The 19,411-nt window shown below is 50.5% G+C and overlaps 1 protein-coding gene across 1 annotated transcript in view; it reads right to left on the reverse strand.

Moving 5' to 3' along the window:
- LOC142473298 (uncharacterized) overlaps nt 1–7,837 on the reverse strand; it is an 88,369-nt gene extending 80,532 nt beyond the window's left edge. Inside the window, exon 1 of the mRNA XM_075580497.1 lies at nt 7,574–7,837. The gene's annotated coding sequence lies outside the window, so the exon portion shown is untranslated. The remainder of the gene's footprint in view (nt 1–7,573) is intronic.
- Nucleotides 7,838–19,411: the final 11,574 nt, after the last annotated feature.

Below are 19,411 nucleotides of genomic sequence, written 5' to 3' on the forward strand. Positions count from 1 at the left end.
CAAGTGCATTCTCCCATGAAGAAGTCCCAGGAGACCACGACGGTTTGTGGGGATAACCCGGACACACTCGGACAGAATTGGAGAGACTTGGAAGGCGCAAACCGGGCACTCGGTTTTCTCGGACGCAGAGAGCCAACGGACGCAAGGTTAGAAGCGGAACCAAGGTAGGAGGACCCCCCCCTCCCCACCGGGAGCTGTATGTTGTCTGTCGTTTTGTCCGTTTCTCGACCCCGTTTGTCCAGAATTTACAGTACTTACACATGATGAATGGTTCTCATTCAGAGGAGGAGTGTTTGCCTCCAATGTATACTACACTTGTAAGCCATGTATGAATTCAATAAAAAATTTAAGTTGAAAAAAAAATAATAATTATTGTAGAAGTTATTTTATACGCTGTCCCAACAGTGATGTCATTATTGTCTCCGCACCGAAGGTGCGATATATATGATATAAATATATGTAACTCAAAAGTAACACCCTACCCTTTTTTATGTTCTGTACCCCACTCCCCATTGTTATTAACAAAAATGCAAATAAAGAACGAGTTTACAAAAAAAAAAAAAAAAGGACCTATTGAAGTGGAGCAAGCATCAGATATCATGGATCGGTAGGATAATCTCCATAAAAATGAATATCCTCCCCACACTGCTATATTATTTCCAGACCCTTCCAATTTATGTACCAAGAGGTGAACTAAGAGGCCTACAGAACCAAATCTTTAAATTCATCTGGCAAGGGAAGAGCTCAAGGGTGGCTGGGTCCGTGCTGATGGCCTCCAGATCGAGGGGCGGCATGGTGGTCCAGATATACTTCGGTACGTCCATGCAGCAAAACTACGCCAAATAGTCGGTAGGAACGCTGTTCTGCTGGGTAGCAATCGAATCGAGCTACTCAGAGGATTGCCCGTTACTAATATCGCTCTAGACAATAGGGAAAAAAAGACCAGGGACATAAAGAAACAGAACTAAGACCAGTAAAATTCACAATGAACATCTAGGCTAAAACAAAAACAAAATTTAAACACACGTCAACTACCTCCTAGATTACCACCCCCCCTTTGATAACCCAAATTTCCCACAAGGGATGAGCTCAAACAATTTCAACCAGTTTAAGAATAAAAACATTAAAAGGATAGGAGACTTACTTCACAAGGGGAAACCCCCAAGTCTCCAAGACCTTAGAACCAAATATAATGCCCCAGACCTACCTCTATTCCAATTCCAACAAATTAGGCATTTCCTCCTGTCCATCTCTAGGAACTCAAAATTTCCGGAGCTGACCAACTTCGAGCACTTATGCAAAAAGGAAAAATACCAAAAAAAGACTAATAAGGATGATTTACGCAGGGCTAGAATCGGCGGGGTCCACTACAGACCATAGTTATATGACCAAATGGGCCAGAGACCTGGGGATGGAAATTGACAGACAAGACTGGGACGATATCTGGGATAATGTGGCAAAAACCTCCATCTGTACGGCCACAAAAGAAAACATATATAAAATAATATACCAATGGTATCTCGCACCAAAGAGGCCAAAACAGATCTTCCCAGAATCCTCTGACCAATGCTGGAGGGCATGCGGCCAGGTAGGCGACATGGCCCACATATGGTGGTTCTGCCCAGCAATACAAAAATACTGGAAGATGATCCATTAGATTATAAAACGAGACCACAGACTGAGAAATCCCCCTGTGCCCCCTGGTATACCTGCTGGCCAAACCAGTAGAGGAAATAAGCCACCCTATTAAGCGCCTGATATCGCATATTCTGACAGCAACCAGATGCGCGAAAGCAGCCACTTGGAAAAACCCATTGCCCCCATTCAGGTCAATGGTAACAAATAGAATTAACGAGGTGATGTTGATGGAGAGGCTCACGGCCTTCCTTAAACACTCCACCGAAAAATTCCACGAAATATGAGACCCTTGGCTAGAAGCCTAATAGAAGACAATATAGGCCACATAAGTAGGAGTTCCAGTAGCTCGAGACCTAGGGTTGGGCCTGGAAGGAAGAGAGATAGACAGCAGAAATGAGAGAAAAAAAGAAAAAAAATGTGATAGCGCTAAAGTTTAAACACCAATATGATAAACAGTGAAATTGATTGGAAATCGAGCTATGTATGGGTAACAGGGGACGTGACATCCCTCTATACAGTAATAGATCACCAATTGGGATGTCAGGCTATAAATGAGGCATTTGAGGAAGATCACACTATGTCATCTGCCCTTAAGGCCTTTCTGATGGATGGGATTAGATTTATACACACTCATAATTATTTTTGTTTTAATTTACAGTCTCGTACTCTGGCGGCGCTACATTGATGACGTTATTTTCATTTGGGACGGTAACCTGGATTTATTGGACGAATTTATTTTGTACCTTAATAGTAACCATAAAAATGTGAGATTCATATGCCAATATGACAAAACTGTTATTAATTTTTTGGATCTGAATATAAGCATAGTTGATAGTCCAGTTAACCCCTTGCTTCCCAGGTGAGAGTAGAGGGTGGCCAAATGGGGTGTAACCCCTTAAATCCCGGGCCAAACCCTCTCTATCTTGACAAGCAGCCCCTGTCCCTTTAAGTGTACGGGCACACTCGCGCGCGGAGACAGCCTGTGAACCAGGAGGAGGAAGTAAGGGGAGCCGGCCACAGGTGTTGTCGGGCTGTGCACCCGAAAGACTGCCTCCATCACCGACACGGTTCCTGTACACCGTAGAAGGGATTTCGGGCGAGAGTACCGGCGGAGCAGAGTTTACAATCTGCCAGGACTACCCCCTGCGCCGAGAGGACACTGTTGTTACATCGCCTGTTATTACCCTGCTTGTTGTAAGTAGGGTTTTGATTTTACCATCTCCGAACGACCAGCTGTTCGCCATTTGTTTCAGTGCTTATTTTATGGCATAGTTCTAGTTTTAATAAATTGTCTATTTTTTAGTTTGTCACTAGGAGTCTCACTGCTTTATGTTTCTTGGTTTTATACTGATTTACCCAGCAGTGTTACGCTATGATTTGTGTTTGTTTTTCTCTTTCTCGTTCCATGGCCTGTCAAGCACGTGTGCAGATTCCTTGAGGATCACAGGACTTATCATTTGTGCATTTGGCGCCAGGTTTTTCTTTTTTCAAGCAGAAATGAGAGTGACAGAGACTCGCTGCCCAGGGAGCCAAACAGGTCAAGATGATTGGTACCCTACCCCCCTCCATTTTATTTTCTCTTCATTTGTTGTTTCTTTCTTCCATCCTCTTCTCTTTTTTATATTAAAATCTGATGTATAAATCTAAAATCAGTTTGGGTTCCATGGTTCCCTCATGAAATAACTGTATGTATTTATAATTGTCTGAAAACACAATAAAAAATGTAAACCATAAGAGAGACACTTGGGTTACAGAAGGTGTCCATGGAAAAGATGGAAATAGAAATACAGGATATACTCAAGAAACAGAGGTCTCTCGCGGATGAATTAAACTTGCACAAAAGCCTAGAAGTGGAAGAGCTTGAAAGACTGAGAAATTAGATTACAGTTCTGCAGGGAGAGAGAGAGTATGCAAAGACTTTACGTCAGTGGTTAAAACATTGGAGTCTGAAAAGATGAAGTTGGAGAAAAAGGTTACAGAATTAAGACAGAGGCTCTGCAGACCAGTAAAGTGCAGGTTTCTCCAATACAAGAAAAGGTATTGGCCCTACCCAAGCGTCTGTATCACACAGAAACCAAGGCCCATAATATAGTGGGTGCGCTTGTTCCGCCGTGCGCACGGCAATTATAATTGGCTGTGGTTAGTCAGCCTTTCTATATTAGGGCCGCACACCACACGGTAGTGAGCGTGGAGCTAGCCGATTGGGGAGAAGACAGTGAAAATTAAGTTTTTGTGCCGCTCAGTGAGGCTGCAGTGTGTGTGTGTGTGCGTGTGCGTGTGCGTCTATATATGTATCAAAGTTGCGATAAATAATTTATTCTCACGTGTCCTTTTTAATTTTATATAATAAATTATTAACTTACACACACTTACGCCTGTTGCTCAGAGCAGCACGGACCGTACACGCAAAAAGCGTGCGTCACGTGCACTAGCGTTCGCACAGGCGCGGGGGTGGGGCATAGGCTGGCAATGCTCGCGCTCGGGATACTCTGTGATAGCTACGGGGTATCAGACCGGATTCACAGCTCGCAAGCCATAAGAGACACAGCCCCACGCGTTTCAAGGATATTCTCTTCATCAGGGGTGCTGTCACAGTGAAGAGCTGTCACGTCTGTAAGTGATTTTTAACCATTTATTTTGCTCAATACATTAAAACAGTCTACACTATGGGCTTTGCGCTCTTATCTTTTTGCATTGTGCACATTTTTTACAGTGTGTTTGTTGGTATTATTTGGACCTTATATTTTAGATTGGACTATTTATATATTTTTTACCTGCTGCCAGCTTGGTTTCTATATCCGCAGTGCTCATTCCTTTTTCTACATATCTATCCACACATGAAGACCGATATATAAATAATATGGTAATGTATTTCTTATATAAGACGAACACACAATTCAAGATTAACACTCTTATTGGGGATACGGCTAACGAATAAATCCATTTCCGGAACGGAATTCCTTCAGATCACCTTTTTAGAGCACTTTCCACTGACCGGTAGTTACTCACAAAATGTCCTGGACATCTGTTACTTCGCCGCTGTTGGTGTGGCGCTTGGAATTTGCTTAGAAACTTGGAAAACTGACAAATCTGAGCTGTGTCAGAGTTTTTAAAACCTCTGGTATTCATTCCCAGAAACCCTGCAGCCCAATCAAAAAAACTTAGCAATTTCCCCAGACAATCAGACAGGGTTTCCCACCCCGGAGTCTTTTTCCAGGGGCAGGTGAAATATTCCTCTCTGCTCTTTCAGCCCCCACCCCCCCTCCCCCACGGTGCGAGGCTCCACAGAGTCTGGGTCTTGGGCAAAGGGTGTGAGGTTGCCTTGTGTCAGGCCAGGATATGGGTGCTCCAGAATAATGGCAGGGCCCCATCTGGCCTAATACTTAGGCATCTCTGAGCCTTTTCAAGTATGGCCCTTGGACACACACAGCGACGCCAAGCCTGGTAACCATCTGTGCCTTCCGGAATCCATGACTTAGAAAGCCCTCAGCTCATATACAGGTCAGCAATATCTATACGTATTAAACTATTCCCGTTTAATAAAAGATGTGGTGTCCTGTCCTCTGCGTGCTAAAAGTTGAGTTCTTATTCTGGTGTCAGGAATGGAGTGAGTGTAAATATTCCCTACATTCACTAGCCTCATTCTTGGCACACATTCGAAAAATACTTTAACCTTTTAAAACACTGCAAATCTGCTCCGCTTCATAACCTTAGCGTGAGCCCCTTCCTGAACCCCTACTCTAGGCTCTGGATACCTGGGCATGGATGCAGGTTCCTTTGCTAACTGGGGAGCCCCTCGCTATACTAAGGACACCGTGGATACCTGCAGATATATTTTAACCCCTTCACCTTGTCTGGAAGATGCTGCAGCAGGAACTCTGGCGGTGTCGTAAGAGCGTTTCAGGGTACGAGGTTGGCGGAGTAATGCGCTTAGCTGTATCAGAGAATATCACTCAATGTCCAGATACAACTCGGGGAATCCCATAACCTGGAACCCCGCTACATAGACACATTCTGCAAAGACTTTCTCTGCCAAACCCACCCTGAAACTTACAGCCTAGAAACCTCCCAATCCCAGGAAAGGCAAAAGTCACATAATTCTTTAATGTCGCCAAAATTAGTATACAGTTGCAGTAATACATTCTCGACATCCGGGTCCCAGAGCTGACAGTAAGACCCTAACACATGGGTCAGGGTTAACCAAGTGAGCTTGACCATTATAAGCCTGGTTAACCCCTTCACTGTCACATACATATACACACTTTCATTTACATGCACACCTTTACAGCAAATCACATGTACTGTACATATTAGTGGGTGTATGTTTGCATATTTATAGATGTTTATGTATGTACGTACATGGGCCAGTTTACATGCATGTACGGTATATAGTTGTATATGTACTCTGCTTGTTGTGCGTGTGTATTAATAAATGCAGGTGTGTACACTGCTTTCTGTGATCTTTGTATATTTGCACCAATATACAGACCCCCCCTCTCTCTCCTCTGCACAGACCCCCCCCCCCTCTCCCAGACACATTATTTAAATGAGGACATGAGAGAATGCAGCAGATATTTGGGACATCAGAACATACTGTCAGACCAGGACTGTCCCCGGGCAAACGTGTCAGCCTCACACAGAGAAGCTATAGCCCATAACACACACACACACACGATGTACAGGGTTGCCACCTTCGACTGACGGCCAACCTGGAGATTTTTTTTTTAAATGACACTGTGTTGCCATGACAACAGGGCGCTATGCAACAGCACTCGGCGTCAAGTTGCCATGACAACGTGGCACCGCATGACGTCATGACACGTGGCATCTCATGGTCATGGCAACGGGAATTACGTAATGCTGCGACGTTCCTGCCATTTTACGCCGCGCAGCCATATTGACAGTAGTTGTAGGGGGAGATGCAGAAGACATTGCTGTTGCAGGTACGGTTGCTGTGTTAATGGTATTGTATATTACCTTATGTAATTTCTATTATTTAGAACCAACGCTGATGAAAATCTCACAAAACATCAATTTTGTGGAAAGCATCTTGAATCACTAGTGGCGGTAGCAGCAATACATTGCCACAAGTTGCATACACACACACACGCGTGTGTGTGTGTGTGTGTGTGTGATGTATGTAATATATATATATATATATATATATATATATATATATATATATATATATATTACATACATCTACATCCCAGTGCACCTTGGTAATAAATAAACAGACTTGAAGCAGGGGAACAGGCACTTGAAGCAGCAGCCCCAGCAGGAGGACAGCCAGAGAGGACGGAGTGAAAGTGTGACTCTGTGAGCAGCGTGGCATCGCAATGCAGGACAGGAGCAGGTGAGTGACCTGTAGCTGGCTGCAGTGGAGACAAAGAAAGTCAAGGAGGATTTGACTTCCGAATTGGGGGTACTTGGGAGCGCTCATGTGCGCGCACGCAGCACGCTCCACCACAGCCATCCAATCCTCTGCCGCCCGGCTCCTGTCATTGACGTGAGCGCACCACTGCTCACTGCCGTCCAGACCACCTGCCCACCCGGAGATTTCAGGGACAAACCCGGAGAAAGGGATGTGAAACCCGGAGAGGTGGCAAACCCCGATGATGCTGGCCCTTGTGGTAATGAAGGAGTTAAACTCCAACCAATACTCCCTCAATCTAATTACTTTCTAACTCTATGTAATAACTTTCCCAATCTTATCCTCACTGATTCCTAATGTTAATTCCCAATGTAAAATAACCCCCATTATCTCCCAGTCCCTGTGATACAGGAGGAGTAACCCCCCCAGTGCCAGAGGCCCCCCTCACTATCAGAGGCTCAGCCTCTCAGGCTCCTGTGTGTAAGGAAGCTCAGAACAGCACTGGGATAATGTGCACAGGTCACACAAGGGAGGGGAAGGGAGGAGGAGGAAAGCACTTACCCAATAACACAGGCTGAAGATCTCTGTGCAGCAGGGGGTGGGCAATGTGAGGGGGGCACAGGAAAAGGGACTTAGAGGCTTCAGAGCCTATTCCTCAGTGTGTCCCCCCCTCAGTGCCTGAGATGTGCACTTTATCCCCCCCTCACTGTGTGTGTACTTCCTATGGAGGGTGGGGGGAGCCCCTGTGATCTCTCAGTCCTTCCCTGTGGGAGTGACCTGGATTCCCCCCTCAGGATGTGGGACAGTCTGTGCTCAGGGTCAGTGTTTCCTGCCGGATTCAAACCTCACACACCAGGACATCCGGCTGCAGCAGAGGGATCATAGAGAGGGAAGAGGGAGGCCAGAGCGCCTCTAACCAGCTCCTCCTGAGCTCATATGGAACAGTGACCCCTGGTGGGCTCCCCAGCAAGGTGCGGTGAGTGCCCCCTGTGATAGCTGCACGTGGTGCTGGTGAGAAACATAGTGACAAACTCATCCCACCGTATATAGTGCGGTCTGGTGATATACTCTGTGCTGTGTGTAGTGAGGTCTTGTGATATACTCTGTGCTGTGTGTGTAGTGAGGTCTGGTGATATACTCTGTGCTATGTGTGTAGTGAGGTCTTATGATATATGGCACGGTAGCTTGTGACAGGGTATAATATACACCAAAATATCTGTGTTGAATTGAACACGACTTAGATATAATAAATGTAGCGGTCATGTAAAATGGCTACAGTCATCTCTCCTGCTGACAGTAAGGCCTGGTAAGTTGTGGGCATGCCAGCAGTAATCATGGAGGTTTACCCTCACACCCTGGTGAGGTGCTCTATGTATGGATGGGAGTGGTCACAGACTCTGACTCCCTGGTTGGTGATGTCAGAGTTGTGTCAGCCTCCAGAGTATACATAAGGCACAGCACTGTGTCAAAAAGTAGTTCTAGTGCTAGTTCAAGTACACGTTCTAGTCTAGTGGAGTTATGTTTTAGTAGCTGAAGCAGGAGTCTGTGTCCAGGGACCTGGCACAGAGCAAAGATATCCCGGCTGGGATAGGGAATCCCTATTTAAGGAGAACTATACATTTCAAAGGGAAGTACGGTGATCAATGGAGGGCTAATTACACCCCATTGTGGAGGGCAGCATGGCCCACCGTACAATAAAGATGCTCTTAATCACAAATCCTCTCGTGTACATGTGTGGAGTGATTGTACAGCGAGGAGCACCACAGAGGAGTTCCTCACCAGGACCATCCCCAAGTGACCGAAGGGACCCTGATGAGGTGGAGGCGCTGCACTGGATCTAGGTAGGACTCAACTGACTACCTCAGCTGCCTGTCTGGACGGGTCCTCCCCATACACCATCATGCGGGAGACTCAGGAGTCCTGTTGCCAACAGGTGCACCACCAGACACTATCACACTGTAATGGGGGCTGGTTAGACCACAGGGGCCAATGTGAGATTGGGTGGGTCAGGCCAGTGCACAAATACCGTTACATTTGGAGGCGCTGCTGAGATGCAGACCTGTCAACAGGACAGGCTTTAGCTAGGCACATTGGGAAACAGGGAGAAGTGTCTGCTGCCACTCTGTGCTGCGTTGGGACGGACCTAGGGGGGGTCAGGGGCTGACGGGATATTGTCGGTTCGCAGGGACAACCTAGGGGCCTGAAAGGAGTGAGGGGTTTGGAGCCGGGCTATAGCTGACCGAGTCATTTTGAGGTAGTGCTAGTTGGTAGGACGCCAGAAGGGATAGCCTGTTAACGAGGTCAGGAATCCTGGAGAGGGTCTGCGCTAGGCTAACCAAGACAGGTAGACGCCCCAAGTACTGCATGGATGCTCCAGAGTACTCTAGCCCATTCCAGACACTTACCATAGGGAGCACAGACTGGGAGGAAAGAGTCACAGCAGACACTGAGAGAGTGAGCCTAGCCTGAGGTAGTGCAACATGAGTCCAGCCTACATTAGGTACACATGTGGTGGTGCATCAGAGCAATCTTTATTGTACCGGTGTGGTGGCTGCCCCGCAGAACGGAGCCCCATGTACGATAACTGTTATGAGAACATGTGGACCCCAAGAATGGAGGATCCGCGCGGTGCGGATAGTCCAAAATGGCGACCGGGGGCTGATGGGGAAAGCACACGTGGCGTGCGCCCCACTGAAGAGCAAACTGTTGCTGAATTGTCCCTTACAAGCCTGCTCTGGAGTGGAGCGAAAGCTGTGGCTGCCCCGTTTTTGTCTTGCCTAGGACACCGAGGCGCCCCCCTTGAGGAATGTGTTGAGGACATTGTGATAACCGGGGAAGAACACAGTGAGAGAGAATGTCAGTTGACTTGCAAACAAATGAACGCTACCTCATTCCTAAATCAAACTGACAGTGCTATTCAAAATGGTGGCTCCTGCTTGTCGGGGAGACCGCGTGGGACAGGCGCAGAGAATTCTGGTAGTTCAGGACTTGCAAAGAGTTGGCCGGGAACGGCGCGAACAGGAGAGCCCCGCCCTGAAGGGGGGCATGGCGCGAAAGCTATGGCTGCGCCTTCATGGACAGTGACTCACTCAGCCCCAGTGCTGAGTCAACCGCTTAGTCTATGGGATACTCCCCTGATTTCCACCAGGGGGAGTGACTTTCAACTATGGCCTGTGGGAATGCATCCACTGGGCCCAGGAACTGATATACAGACGGCGCCACTACACGAAGTTGTTCCGGCCGCGGAGGTAGCGTGCAAAAAGGATGGCTATCTTGCACGCAAGGCAGCTACCAGAAGAAGGCGGGAATTGGCCGTGGGAAAAGAACCCCACCCTGATGGGGATAAGGGCGCGAAAACTCTGACCGCGCCCACCAGGTCTGAGAAAGGCGCGGCCTTAATTAAGGGGCATGCTATTCCCTTGTGGGACCCACCCATAATTGCAATCCCTGGGGGCGGGTTCCAGCTATGTCAGCGGAAGGAGGAGCCGAATCAGGGAGTGGCTGGCCCAGTGGCCCAGTGGCCCAGTGGCTGGCCCAGCAACTTCTATTAGTCAGTCGCGAGGAACCAACGCTCTGAAGAGACCAGTGCAGCGAGTGGCTCCCACTAGAAGCATGGCCTGTTCCTCAACTGTGGGCACCATGGTGTATACCTAGCCCTACTCGGTACCCGGCGGATTACTGGTGGTTAGGGTGGCCAACACCGAGACAGTAGTAGGGCTCTGCCTGCAATGCGGGCTGCCCGGAGGTACGGTTAATACGGCGGCACGCTGCCCCCACTGCGGGACGCTATATCTCTGGTCGATGCCGACCTTTATACCAATCCAGAGTACTGACCCCCCGGGGGATACGGCTAGGCTGTCCGCCGAGTCCCCTGGTGCACTATGGCTTAGCCGTGCAGGTCCCGGAGAGCCGGGACTGGAGCCGATCAAATCGGCTGGGTCAGGAGCCACCGAAACGGTCGGGTCACACCCCGACCGAGCAGGAAAGAGACAATCGCCTCGATCGGTGACCCCTAAGTCGGGGAAAGGAGATTACTCCGATGAGGATCTCCGTGAGTTATCGGAGGTGAAGGCGGGGCCCAGAAAGGAAAAGGGGAGGACGACACCCCGCGGCGTGAGTAGCAGTATGGAAAGCCGGGCGTCCCCCGCAGATCGGCGAACCGAGAGACGGAGCCCTTCCGCACCAGGATCCGGCGGCAACGGGCGAGAGACGCCTACCCCCCTGCGGAATGGTAAGGGAAGCCCGTGCACTTACCTGGCCCCGGTTGCAGGTGTAGCAGAGGAGAGGCCGTGCCAGGCCCGAGACGCACGTGCGGAGACGACGGCGGAACTTCCGGATGTCGTCATCGAAGAAGAGATCCCGCATGGGGGTCCCACCCAAGATGGCGGCACTTCCGGATCCGGAGAGGACGTCACATCCGGTGGATACAGCGGAGCAGACGGAAAGGGAGCAGCAACGCTTCGGCGATCGGGTGGATGTCCCCGATCACCACAAGGACCCAAGAGCTGGACGGCTGAGCCGCAGACTGAGGAGGGTGAGCTATCATCCCTGGAAAAGTCCACGGACAGCCGGGAACGGGTCGTAGCCCCGTGGCGCCCCATCGCTTGCCCCTATGCCCAACCCCACGCCCTAGGTAAAACCCCTGCCCCGATCACGTGTCCCCGGGGATCCCCGCCTAGCTTGGAACTGATGGACGTGCCTTTGGGGGAGGAGGAGAAACGGACTGGGGAAAGACAAAACAGTTGCGCTACCGAGGGTATTTCCCGGGGTGGGGGGGAACTGGGTAAGGCAGCGGTGGGTCGGTGGTTGCCTCCTGCGACCGAGAAAACCGAAGGGAAGGCCCCGGGATCATCACGGTGGTCCTTGCCACGGTCGGCACGGACCTCGGGGGTATTTTCGTGCGGAGGAAAGTGATTCAGGGGATTCACAGCGCTTTAAGGAAACCCGGTGGTGGGCCCCACTCTTTGAAGGTTATGTAGCATGGATGGACCGTACGCGGTTTCTCATCCGCAGGGAAGATGTGGTGGACTATTGGTGGGCCGTAGGAGAATTCACCCCTGAACAGAGAGATAGGGAGTTGCAGGACAGGTGGATCAAAATAGAACATCGGGATATAGAGCCCATGGGACCCGATATTTTAAGTGACCCCGTAGACCCTGATGAACCCCTGTCATGGGTGCTGCCTGGGCGGGCAGGTAATGCAGAGCTGACCCAGATCAGCAGGGCAGAGAGGGCCATAGTGGCTAAATACAAATCATCCCACGGGTTGGAGTACCCCTATGTTCCGGAACCCCTCATGGAGGAGATAGAGGAGAACATGGATAGGTGGCTGTGGGAAACGATTGAGATGTACCTAGTGAATAAAGGGGGTGCGATCACTGGGAGGAAGGCTGAGGACCGGATAGATCACCTGATGAGGGTGTGGAGTATCGGGAGAAATATCCATAAGCACAGGGTGACCTATATTCCCGAGAGGGGACTGCCTCGGCATTACCATGTCACTGTTCTGGATATGGGTGGTAGAGAGGTCAGGAAACCTGACCCGAGTCACTATTTTTAGGGGGTACAGAGACATTGTGCGGGCTCGTGGCTGCTGGTCGGGGCGGGCTTGGCGGGATGTAACTGTTGTTATTCTGTAATAATGAGACTGTGTGATGTTAACAATAATGTTTGTTTTACAGTGCTTCCTGGAGGAAGGTATTCAAATTTAGGTCCCAGCGAGGACGATGGGATTCACCAGGGGGAGAATGTAGCGGTCATCTAAAATGGCTACAGTCATCTCTCCTGCTGACAGTAAGGCCTGGTAAGTTGTGGGCATGCCAGCAGTAATCATGGAGGTTTGCCCTCACACCCTGGTGAGGTGCTCTATGTATGGATGGGAGTGGTGACAGACTCTCACTCCCTGGTTGGTGATGTCAGAGTTGTGTCAGCCTCCAGAGTATACATAAGGCACAGCACTGTGTCAAAAAGTAGTTCTAGTGCTAGTTCAAGTACACGTTCTAGTCTAGTGGAGTTATGTTATAGTAGCTGAAGCAGGAGTCTGTGTCCAGGGACCTGGCACAGAGCAAAGATATCCCGGCTGGGATAGGGAATCCCTTTTTAAGGAGAACTATACCTTTCAAAGGGAAGTACGGTGATCAATGGAGGGCTAATTACACCCCATTGTGGAGGGCAGCATGGCCCACCGTACAATAAAGATGCTCTTAATCACAAATCCTCTCGTGTACATGTGTGGAGTGATTGTACAGCGAGGAGCACCACAGAGGAGTTCCTCACCAGGACCATCCCCAAGTGACCGAAGGGACCCTGATGAGGTGGAGGCGCTGCACTGGATCTAGGTAGGACTCAACCCACTACCTCAGCTGCCTGTCTGGACGGGTCCTCCCCATACACCATCATGCGGAGACTCAGGAGTCTTGTTGCCAACAGGTGCACCACCAGACACTATCACACTGTAATGGGGGCTGGTTAGACCACAGGGGCCAATGTGAGATTGGGTGGGTCAGGCCAGTGCACAAATACCGTTACATAAATATAGTTTATTCCTTAAAGAAGGAGAACACACAAGATGATACAAATAACAGTAAGAAGGGGGGCGTGGCTTGGAGTCAGACCAAGATGGCCGCATTATACTGAAGCTCCTCAAGTTTTAACTTGCAATCCACAGCAATCCTTGCTTATCGCCAGCCAAATAAACTAAATTCCCAAGAATTTGGTCAGCTCGCACCATAGAGATCATTTTGAGCCTAAAAATTTAATATATGGACATTATAAAGATAAATAAAAGAAAAACAAACAGTGGCTCCAGGGGCCTATCGAGCCACAGGAGAAGCGCAGCCTGTCCTGCCCGACATTAACTGCCACAGAGGTGAGTGGGAGAGTGAGGCGAACGAGGAGAAGGGGCTACAGAAAATCCTATCTGGCCCTGCAACTCGCTGCAGCTCTGAGTCCTGTGCCACACACAGAGCACTCTCCAGAGCTAGCCATAGAGAGACCCATCCTTCATCCCCTGCCGACTGGCGAGCTTAGCGAGGGGTCGCATCAGCCACCTACCCCTTAGAAAATTGCTGCCAGTGCGCTCCCGGGAGGTCTGTACCGCCGGTCCAGGCGCTGTCCCACGGCCCCCCTCACCCATTGACTCCGTACTGTGGCGGCTCCGCAAGGTTCTGGACGGCTAACAAGATGGCCGCTATTGTGTAGGGAGAGGAAAGGATAGGAGCTGACATACGACATGCCAGTACCCCCGCTGGGACACGCGATCCTGCCTCCCCACAGGTGGTGGGCAATAGAGGGCTTCGGTGCTCAACAAGCTAGATCATTTTCAGGGCACTGAACGCGGGGCACCGGTCTCAGAGCAGCCTAAAATGGCGGCCGGCCGAGGCTGACTCCGCTATCAAAAGTACCTTCTCCTGGCCGGCGGCCGCTCGGGGTGAGCCGTACCGACCTACCCCCTGCTTACCTGCGCTCCCCCTGCACCCCCCCGCCTGCCTGTGCCTCTGAGGTGAAGACGAAGCTGCTGCAGGGAGCGGAGCCGTCTGCTCCCTGCGTTCCAGACTGCGTGTCGGCAAAATCCAAGATGGCCGCCGCAGGTCTGATTTAAAGGTACAGACCCCCACAGAACAAAAAATAAATAAATAAACAGAAAATTTTAAAAAAAAGCAGCCTCACCAAGCCAAGGGACTGTTGATTGACTGGGGCTACCCAACATCATCACGAAAAGTGACACAAACAAACCAAAGATAATAACTAAATCTCATCTGCACTGCTACAGCTGGCGGGGCCCATCCCTACGCAAGAGAGAATTACCAAAATAAGAGTAACTAACACTAATATGTTTCTCGGAGGTGCGCACGTGACAGTCCACAATGACCGCCTGAAGCGGGTTCCATGAGGCGGGCATACCAAAGCATCTAACAAAACAAAAGAAGTAGGAAACGCATAGATTGGAGGCGTTGGATATAGTACGCCCTAGAATGGCTCCGAAAAAACCAACTCCGCAAGACTTCTTCAAGACAAAAGAGAAAAGTAAAGCGGGCAGGTCAGAAAGCAGAGCGCCATCTCCCACTCAGTCAGACACTGAACATGAACCTGAGGTATGTGACCAAACATCAACTAAAAAAGACATTGAGAACTTACCTAAAGTTCTCCTCACTAGAACATTTAAAAACTTTAACCCACAACAGTTTCTGGATGACCTTACCAACTGCCCATGGCACAGAATCGATTTAATTCCCGACCCTGACTCTGCGCTCGACTATTTCCAATCCGAGTTCTTAAAACTCTGCGATACCCATGCTCCACTACGCAAAATAAGGGTACGGGAGGGCCCACCTTCCATGGGTTACAACTGACCTTATTGCACTCTACCAGTTCAGGGATACCTTGTGGAAAAGCTACAAAGTAACTGGAACTACGAAGGACCTCAATCACTACAGATGCATGCGGAACATGTGCACAAGGCAAACAAGGCATGCAAAAGCCCAATATTACTTTGACAATCTCCACCAAAATACATCAAACCCAGCTAACTTCTGGAAGGTTATCAACAATATATTCCAGCCTCCTAACCATCAACAACCAAGTAATATCACTAAGGGGGATATTACTCTGACAAACCCCACTGACATTGCAAATGCATTCAATGATTACTTTGTGGGGTGTGCCACTAACTTATTAGCGAAACGCAGCCCAAACCACAAACCTGAATCTAATCCTGGGAGTACCCCTATAGTCCCACCCTCTCCCAACACTGCCCACAATTTTCAGTTTGGCCCAGTATCTGAAGAGGAGATTATACAAGCGCTCCTCAAACTAAAACTAAGCAGCCAATGTGGACCTGACTTACTACAATCTAGGTTCCTACGACTTGGTGCCCCAGCCATTGCCAAACCAATTGCGTCCATAGTCAACTCTATCCTGTCTGGAGGCCATATCCCTAAGACCTGGAAAACTGCCAGAGTTGTCCCAATCTTCAAAAGTGGGGACAAAAACACTGTCTCAAACTACAGGCCAATCTCACTTCTCCCAATTCTATCCAAAGTCATGGAAAAATGTGTCCACTCCCAATTAAGCGAGACAAATTTCCCTAGCCAATTCCAATCTGGCTTTCGTCCCAAACACTCCACCGTAACTACCCTGCTAAAAGTTTGCAATGAAATCCAGTGTGGAATGGAACGGGGACAACTCACTGGTGAAGTATTCCTAGATTTTGCAAAGGCTTTTGACACCGTTGATCATGCTATCCTGCTTAACAAACTCCAGAGCTCTGGAATAGGGAAGCATGCTTTAAACTGGTTTCAGTCCTACCTATCAGGAAGATCCCAACATGTGTCCATCTCAGGCTCTAACTCCAACCCCCTGGATATCACCTGTGGTGTCCCGCAAGGCTCTGTTCTGGGGCCCCTACTCTTCTCAGTGTTCATTAATGATCTTCCCACAGCTTGTAAGGAAGCCTCAATACACATGTATGCAGATGACACAACCCTATATGCACACAGCCATAGCCTCTCTGACCTTCAACACATACCTCAGTCTGACTTTTTGAGACTCGAAAACTGGATTTCCCAAAACAAACTGTTTTTAAACACTGACAAGACTGTAACAATGGTATTTTGGACCAAGACTAAATTTGTAAAGCTTCCAGTGACTGAGCTCCTGATTAGAACCAACGCTAACACCACCCTAACCCCTGTCACTAGTTTTAAATACCTGGGCTTATGGTTTGACTCCCACTTAACATTCGGGATGCACATTGATACCCTGACAACCAAGACCTATGCCAAACTAGGGGTACTTTACAGGAACAAATCCTCCCTAAGTCTCCTGGTCAGAAAGCGTATCGCACAGCAGATGCTAATGCCAATTATTGACTATGGAGACATAGTATATGGCTCGGCACCTCAAACCCACCTTAGCAAACTTGACACCCTCTACAATTCAATTTGTCGTTTTGTAATCCAATGCAACTACAACACACATCACTGCGAAATGCTCAAAGAACTAGATTGGTCAACACTAGAGTCTAGGCGCAAAGTTCACCTTTCCTGTCTTGCCTTCAAATTCTTCATGGGCAAGCTACCCAGCTACCTGAACAAGCTCCTCACCCCTTCCACTTGCAGCACTTATCACCTGAGATCAGACTCCAAAAGACTGTTCATGGTCCCAAGGCTCAACAAAGTATCCGGACGTTCCTCCTTCTCCTTCCGTGCACCCCAAAACTGGAACAACCTACCAGAAACTCTCACATCCACCACCAGTTTAAGTTCTTTCAAATCTAAGGCTGTCTCACATTTTAATCTGGTCTGTAATTGTTTCATACGCCCATAATATATATTTTCTTTAACTGTGCACGCAATGTCTTGTATATAATGTACTAGCTGAGAGACCCGGCGTTGCCCGGGATGTAATGTTCCCGTTCCTCTCTCTCCTCCCCCCTCTCTCTGTTTGTCCCCCATTCACATCAATCCAGTCCCCCCCCTCCCTCCCTCCTTTACAGCTTCATGTAGCGTGTGTGCGTCAGTCACTGTGTGTTTGCTCGCGCGTCAGTGAGTCTGAGGCAGAAACACAAACACACACAGACTGACTGACGCACACACAGTCAGTGTGTGCCTCAGTCAGTGTGTGCGTGCGTCAGTCAGGCTTTGTGTGCGCGTCAGTCAGTGTGTGCGTGCGTGCGGCAGTCAGTCAGTGTGTGCGCGCGGGGCGTCAAAGGCAGGGGGGGCGTCAAAGGCAGGGGGGGGCGTCAAAGGCAGGGGGGGGCGTCAAAGGGAGGGGGGGGGCGTCAAAGGGAGGGGGGGGGCGTCAAAGGGAGGGGGGGGGGCGTCAAAGGGAGGGGGGGGGCGTCAAAGGGAGGGGGGGGGCGTCAAAGGGAGGGGGGGGCGTCAAAGGGAGGGGGGGGGCGTCAAAGGGAGGGGGGGGCGTCAAAGGGAGGGGGGGGGCGTCAAAGGGAGGGGGGGGGGCGTCAAAGGGAGGGGGGGGGCGTCAAAGGGAGGGGGGGGCGTCAAAGGGAGGGGGGGGGGCGTCAAAGGGAGGGGGGGGGGGGCGTCAAAGGGAGGGGGGGGGGGCGTCAAAGGGAGGGGGGGGGCGCCTCAAAGGCATGGATTCCTCCCCCTGCATGAGGGGGGACGCAGTGGACAGGAGGGGGGACGCAGTGGACAGGAGGGGGGGGCAGTGGACAGGAGGGGGGGGCAGTGGACAGGAGGGGGGGCAGTGGACAGGAGGGGGGGGCAGTGGACAGGAGGGGGGGGCAGTGGACAGGAGGGGGGGGCAGTGGATAGGAGGGGGGGGCAGTGGATAGGAGGGGGGGGCAGTGGATAGGAGGGGGGGGCAGTGGACAGGAGGGGGGGGCAGTGGACAGGAGGGGGGGGCAGTGGACAGGAGGGGGGGCAGTGGACAGTGACACACACACACACACACACACACACACACACACACACACACACACACACACACATACACATACACACACACATACACACACACACACACACCTCAGTTGATGCGCCCTTTCTCAGTTCCGTTTGGCGCCGGAGGTGGGGAGCGACACCTACCTGTACTTCCGGGCGCCGCCACCGTCTGACTCGGCGCCGCGAGGGAGGAAGGGGGTCCGCCATCTTACGCGCCGCGTGGCAGCTGCGGGAAGCGAGGTGATTTGGAGCGGGGAGAGGTGATTTGGAGCGGGGAGAGGTGATTTGGAGCGGGGAGAGGTGATTTGGAGCGGTGAGGGGGGAGAGGTGATGCCGCTGGGGAGGGGGAAAGGTGATTTGGAGCGGGGAGGGGGAAGAGGTGATGCCGCTGGGGAGGGGGAAGAGGTGATGCCGCTGGGGAGGGGGAAGAGGTGATGCCGCTGGGGAGGGGGAAGAGGTGATTTGGAGCGGGGAGAGGTGATTTGGAGCGGGGAGAGGTGATTTGGAGCGGGGAGAGGTGATTTGGAGCGGGGAGAGAGGTGATGCCGCTGGGGAGGGGAGAGAGGTGATTTGGAGCGGGGAGAGAGGTGATTTGGAGCGGGGAGAGAGGTGATTTGGAGCGGGGAGAGAGGTGATTTGGAGCGGGGAGAGAGGTGATTTGGAGCGGGGAGAGAGGTGATTTGGAGCGGGGAGAGAGGTGTGTGTGTGTGTGTGTGTGTGTGTGTGTGTGTGTGTTTTATTTATTTTTTTGGACCTTTGGCCCGTCACTCCGCCTCAGGCCAATGAGAGGTGTGGGGGGCGGGCCAAGGGGGTGGTGTGAGTGTGTGAGGCCAATGAGAGGTGTGCGGGGGCGGGCGGGCCAAGGGACCAATGAGATTGCCGCTAGGGACACCGGACATCCAGCAGGCAGGCATGCATGCAGGCAGGCAAACATACAGTGCTTTCACTAATATAGTATAAGATACCCGGCTCATTTATGTAACTGTACTTGTAA

The sequence above is a fragment of the Ascaphus truei genome (assembly GCF_040206685.1).
Source record: "Ascaphus truei isolate aAscTru1 chromosome 2 unlocalized genomic scaffold, aAscTru1.hap1 SUPER_2_unloc_6, whole genome shotgun sequence".
Classification (NCBI taxonomy): domain Eukaryota; kingdom Metazoa; phylum Chordata; class Amphibia; order Anura; family Ascaphidae; genus Ascaphus; species Ascaphus truei.